General features: G+C 44.3%; 1 non-coding gene across 1 annotated transcript; it reads left to right on the forward strand.

Annotated features, from left to right (window-relative positions):
• The first annotated feature begins 676 nt into the window (after positions 1-676).
• LOC143411158 (U6 spliceosomal RNA) lies at positions 677-781 on the forward strand. The gene has a single exon (XR_013092849.1). It is a non-coding gene; the product is annotated as a U6 spliceosomal RNA (small nuclear RNA).
• Positions 782-6548: the final 5767 nt, after the last annotated feature.

The following is a 6548-nucleotide window of genomic DNA, read 5'->3' on the forward strand; positions in this document are numbered from 1 at the left end:
GTAAGTTAAAGATGTTCACTTGTTTTTTAATAAAAGTTAACGTGCAACACTAGCAGGGCATGAGTGCACAGTTGTAATCCCAGCAACTCAGTAGGCTGAGACAGGAGGATTGCAAGTTCAAAGCCAGCCTCAGAAACTTAGCAAGACCCTGTCTCAAAAGGGCTGGGGATGCAGCTCACTGGTAAGGCACTCCTGGGTTCAATCCCCAGTGCCCCCCAAAATTAAAAATAATAAATTTAAAAGTATGGTCTTGTGGGTTTGGGGAGGGGTTTGGTTTGGGGGTTTTTTGGGGGGGTACTGGGAATTGAACTCAGGCACTCAACCACTGAGCCACATTCCCAGCCCTATTTTGTATTTTATTTAGAGAGAGGAGGGTCTCACTGAGTTCCTTAGCACCTCACTTTTGCTAAGGCTGGCTTTGAACTCGCTCTGAGCCTCTTGAGTTGCTAGGATTATAGGCGTGCGCCACTGCACCCGGCTTCTTATGTTGTTGTTTTAATACTTTTTTTTTTTTTTTTTTAGTTATAGATAAATGCAATACCTTATTTATTTTATGTGGTGCTGAGGATCGAACCCAGTGCCTCACACGTGCCAGACAAGCGCTCCACCACTGAGCCACAACCCCAGCCCTTGTGTTGTTTTTGACACAGTAATGAGACAAATTAAGAAACTTTGAGTGCTTGCTTCTGCAGCACATATACTAAAATTGGAACGATACAGAGAAGATTAGCATGGCCCCTGCGCAAGGATGACACAAATTCGTGAAGCGTTCCATATTTTGAAAAAAAAACTTTGAATTCACTTCCAGAAAATAGCTCTTGGTCTACAGCAGGGCAAACTTGACAATGTGGCAAGTTGTAAGTCCTGAACTTGAGTAGAAGGAATATAAAATTCACATGGTGTGGCTTTTATAGTCTAGAGGCACAGAGTGTCCACATGTACATTAGGAGAAGCACATCCACTTGCTAGTAGACAGGCCCCCAGCAGAGTGGAGTCATAAACAAATGGAGTGAAATGTGAGATGGTGAAGAACAGGTTGAACACCAAGCCCCCACACTGACTGCCTCTGGGGCATTATCTTGATTTTGTCCCTCTGTCAGGTGGAACCCGTGCCCTCCCTGGAGCTGCAGCCTCAGAGGCCCTCAGGCTCTGGGCAGGTGGTAGGTGCAGGGGGCTGTGGAAGCTAGAGAGCTCTGACCCCGGGAAGCAGGCCCCTGGGGAGAGAGCCTACTTTTGTAGAAATCAGACAGACTTTATATGAAATCCACTTACTGGTTGGCAACTCCCTGACCGCCTGTGGCCTCCACAGGGTGCTGTGACGGTTCTAGTGTGGGCAGAGGGGCGCATCCTAGGGCCTGGCAGAGGGTTTCCTTCCACTTGAGTTTTCATGAAGCTTTGGTTTATGATTGTGACCTCGCTCTCACAGAACGTTTGTCACAGATAACGTTTTTTTCATTTCATCAGGTCTTAGAGGAAAGAGTGTTTATGGTCCTACTTTATCCTGTCATCCTTACCCAGATCCTAGATGTCCTTTTTATCCCTCTCTCTTTTCCTTTCGTGTGTGTATGTGTGAGAGAGAGAGACAGAGAGAGACCGAGAGAGAGAAAGACACTGAACCCAGGGGCGCTCCACCCCTGAAGTATATCCCTAACCTTTTTTATTTTTTATTGACTGTCTCACTAAGTTGCCCAGGCTGGCCTTGAACTCAGCAACCCTCCTGCCTCAAGCCTCCTGAGTCTCTGGATGACAGGTGTGCATCACCACACCCGGCCACAGTCATCCATTTTTACAAAAATTCTTGAAATAAAACTAACTGTTCACTTACATGCTTTAAAAAAAAAAAAAAAAAAAAAGACACACGGATTTTCTTGAGGGATAATTTTACACATGAATTACATACTGTGATAACAGCTGAAATTCACAAGGAAAGCTTTCTTATTTACTAATTCCTAACAATTCCATGTTTGGACTTCTTAAATAGCTTCAGCAAACACTTGGGTATTTGTAAGATGTGTTTACTTTTAGCCTGTGATAACCTATATAATTCTGAGTTAGACGTTACTAAACTCATTGTACAGAGCTAGAGGTTGATCCCCTGCCATCCTACCCACTGCTTTTTCTTATTTTATTTATTTTTTATTTTTTCATGTACCAGGGATTGAACCAGTGTTTAAACACTGAGCCACATCACCAACTCTTTTTAATTTTCTGTTTTGAAACAGGGTCTCACTAAGGTGCTTAGATATGCAACCCCCCTTGCATATCTTTTTAAAGATTCTGCTCTGTGTGTTACAAAACACGTACTCTGCAGAACAGAGCTCCAGTTCCCAGCTGAGGATGCTGCATTCAAAGGGCAGCCCTGAAAACAGGAAGCTATCTATCTCCTATTGCATGCCTGCATGTATCTCCCGACCGGTATCTCTGCCAGGTTGTTCTCAACCAAATCCTCTGTCAACTGGTGGCATGTATACTATGGGATCACTCATCCCTTGAAGCTGATTGGACCAAGGGAGAACCATCCATTGATCATCAGCTAATCAGATTCTCCACTGGACTTCATCTTCTTGAAATACCTGTGTAGCCTTTAAATCTGTACTCATTGTGAACTGTTTGCTTCCAAACCACCAAAAGCACAGAAATTGCAAGTAAGATCTAGACATTTTTGTAGTTATTTTGTCAATTGTCTATGGAATCTAATGGTTAAAAAAAAAAAAAACATAGTTCATAATTTACAGGTCTTATCATTTTTCTCTTAATTTTCTAAAAAATATTAATACATGATGTTTCAGAAAGCAAGACTAAAGCCAGGCGGTGGTGCACGCCTGTAATCCCAGCAGCTTGGGAAGCTGAGGCAGGAGGATGGAGAGTTCAAAGCCCAGCCTCAGCAAGAGAGAGGCCCTAAGCAACTCAGGGATACCCTGTCCCTAAATAAAATACAAAATAGGGCCGGGGATATGGCTCAATGGTCGAGTGCCCCTTAATTCAATCCCTGGTACAAAAAAAAAAGAAGAAAGCAAGCAAGTTAAGACCAAAGTCCTTCACCAGGGATAATTTGAGATGCACTGCTTTAAATAATATGTTCATTTCCTTTTGGAGAGGAGGGGACCCAGCTGCTATGAGTTTCTTTTCCTCATCAACAAGCTCTACAATGATGCAGGATCCTTGCTATAACCTGATCAACGGAGCGGGGGCTGTCAGGGTCTGACAAAGCAAAGCTTTGCTTGCGGCCATGGTTGAGGTAATTGCAAAGGACTCCAGACCAATGAAGCACACAGACAACCAGGGGGAGGGGACGAAAGATAAAGACGAAGTTAGTATTTTGAGATAAGCAGGACATGATGTCAACTGGAACATAATACACGGAACCACATGGCCTGGAATTAAGTGGCATAATGAGATTTGTAGAGCACTCAATCATCTAAAAGCAATTTTATGTAAAGTATTTTATTTATTCCTTTAGAAAGTCAGTAGGGTAAGCAGAGCAGATATAATTTCTGTTTTCCAAATGAGTACACTGTGATTCAGAAAGGTTAAGCGATAAGCCAGTGTGACACTTAGCTGAGATACCTGTCCAGCCTTGTAACGCCAAATCCTAATGGGGTTTAATCTTCTGCCTACATCAGGGGTTCCTACCCTTCATGGGGTCCAAGCAGCCTTATGCAGTTGGCTACAACTGCAGACCTTTCTTCCTCTTCCACCCCATAGCTATGCAGACAGCAAAATTATATGGCAAATTTTAGGGGCCTCCTACACTTCTGTTTTCAACAGGAATGTGGTGTGGTGGCACATGCCTGTAATCCCAGCAACTCAGGAGGCCAAGGCAGGAGGATCACAAGTTGGAGGGAGCATCAGTAATTTAGCAAGGCCCTAAGCAATTTAGGAAAATCTTGTCTAGAAATAAAAAATAGGAGGACTGGGGTGTGACTCGGTGGCAGAGCACTTGCCTAGCATGTGTGAGGCACTGGTTTTGATTCTCAGCACCTCATATGAATAAATAAATAAAATAAAGGTCCTCCTGCCTTAGCCTCCCAAACCACTGGGATTACAGGAGTGCACCACCAAGCCAAGCTTCTCCAGTCATTTCCTACTTTTGACTCATCTGCAAGCCCACAGAGAATTCAGTCACCTGCCGTTTCAGAAGAATTCAGGATGTAAGAACATATCAGGAGAAAAGAAAGTGATAATTAGCCTAGGCCTCCCAGGAGATGCCAATCTGGCAAATTCAAAGACCAACATGCAGACAAGATGGCGAGATGAAAAGGTTGATACAGAGGATTTTTGGGCAAGAAATTTGAAGAAGTAACAAATGACCAAGTGTTAAGAGTCTTGAACAAGAAGCTAAAGCATGTCAACCTACAATCTATGAGCTTTAGGGCACCATGTACAAAATGGCATTTTAAGATTACTCTGGCCAGTTGCAGTGGCACCAACCTGTAATCCCAGGGACTCAGAGGCTGAGGCAGGAGGATCATGAGTTCAAACCCAGCCTCAGCAACTTAGAAAGGACCTAAGCAACTCAGCAAGATCCTTCTCTAAATAAAATACCAAAAAAAGGATGGGGATGTGGCTCTGTAGTTAAGCACCCCTGGTTTAATCCCTGGAACCAAGAAAAAGAAAAAGAAAAGATTACTCTGGGAGTGGTGTGGTTTGAAAGGAAGGATTGGAAACAAGAAATGCAATTCAACAGAGCAGAAATGAAACATGCCTGGAAAAAAAGTTGACAGGCAAGATGGCTAAGGACACTCCGAGGAGATGGTGAGCTTATGAAGCCTTGGGCCTGCTCACCTGGAGAGCAGAAACGAGGACGTGCAGCTATCAAGCTCACACCTGGCAAGGCCACCTCCTGACCAGGTGAATCAGTGAGGTTATAAGGAGCCACTTTCAAACTTTACAGCAAAGAGAATAATTTAGGTGATTTACAGATTGCAAAAAGCCAAAGATGCCAGGTCCCTGTGACGTTTTTGTCTCACCCACCAAGAAGTCCACTACCACAACTAAGAGGCCCAGTGCATGCAGTGTCTCAGGACAGCTCCCTGCTCGACAGAAGGTGGCCCCATAGCAGCTCCCTCCATGTCCATGAAGATCACAAGGCGTTCTGCCAAGACTCAGATAAACCACTGTTCAAGATATTGCCTAAGCAGATATGTGCAAGGTCATTGTGACACCATGGCAGAGCTGTGCCCCCACATAGGATGGCACCCAGGGGTGCTCTACCACTGAGCCACAATCCCAGGCTTTTTAATTTTTTTTTTTTTTTTTTTTTGAGACTGGATCTCGCTAAGTCACTAAGGCTGGCCTCCAATTGCTATCTTCCTGCCTCCCCCTCCCAAGTACCTGACTTGATTTTCTTTTTAGCCCTTTCTCCCAATTAACATTGATCTATGTGCCGTCTGTTCCCTCTATAGAATGCACAGCCCACAGAGGCTGGGATCAGGGTTTGTGTTTCCACTGCTGCATCCTCAGCAGGAGAATGATGCCTGGTGTCTAGTCAGTCCTCAAAATATATTTCCTGCATTAATAAGTCAATGGAAGCCCCTGGAGCAACTGTAGCCTTGTACAGGGGACCCACAGAGGCATGTGGGAGTAGGGGAGAAGTTACATGGAAGAGCTACTGTCCTAAATAGGGAAGCCCTGAATGACCAGTGACTCAGGAGGGCCATTCCTGGACGACACCACGTTCAGCAAGTCGGTCTCTGCTGATCAGTTCTGCTTTGTTAAGGAATGTGGGGGTGTAACTAGCAGCCTGGGAAGCAAGTGTCCAGTGGGAAGGAACAGATCAAAGATGCAAAAGTGAGGTGATAGCTGTGGATTAGAACCCAGCGCTGACTTAGATCTTTCAGTCCCCAGCTTGCATCAAGGCCGGGAGTTATCAATTCCCATATCCTCCCCTTTTCCCAGCATACAGGCTGCTGGTTCCTAAAAGTGGGCAGCAGTGCCTGCTATAGCTACTTACTCTTTGGCTACCTTCCAGATGGGTGACAGATAAGAGGGCACTGCATGTCACTGTTTTTTTGGTACTGGGAATGAAACTCAGGGACACTCAACCACTGAGCTGCACCCCCAGTCCTATTTTGTATTTTATTTAGAGACAGGGTCTCACTGAGTTGCTTAGTGACTTGCTTTTGCCGAGGTTGGCTTTGAACTCACAATCCTCCTATCTCAGCCTCCTGAGCTGCTGGGATTACGGGCGTGCACCACCGTTAGAATGTTTTAAGGAAATCTGGCTTGATACACTACAATGAATCCCGTTTGTATGTATAATTACAATGCACTAGTTGAAATAATAATAATAATAATAATAGAAGGGAGATAAGCAGAGCAAGCAGATGGAAGGGAAAGGAGGAGAGGGAAAGAGAAGGTCCTGCAGAATGAGATTGATGGAATTATATATGTTACGGGCATGTAAGAAGAGGGCATGACCAATCTCACTATTATGTATAATTAAAGGAAGCAATAAAAAAAAAATTAAAAAAAGGAACCTGACTTGAGGCATATTAAACAGGTGGACTTAAAAAGTAGTTGTTTCACCTCACATAGGAGTGCACACC

The sequence above is a fragment of the Callospermophilus lateralis genome, chromosome 11 (assembly GCF_048772815.1).
Source record: "Callospermophilus lateralis isolate mCalLat2 chromosome 11, mCalLat2.hap1, whole genome shotgun sequence".
Taxonomy (NCBI): Eukaryota; Metazoa; Chordata; class Mammalia; order Rodentia; family Sciuridae; genus Callospermophilus; species Callospermophilus lateralis.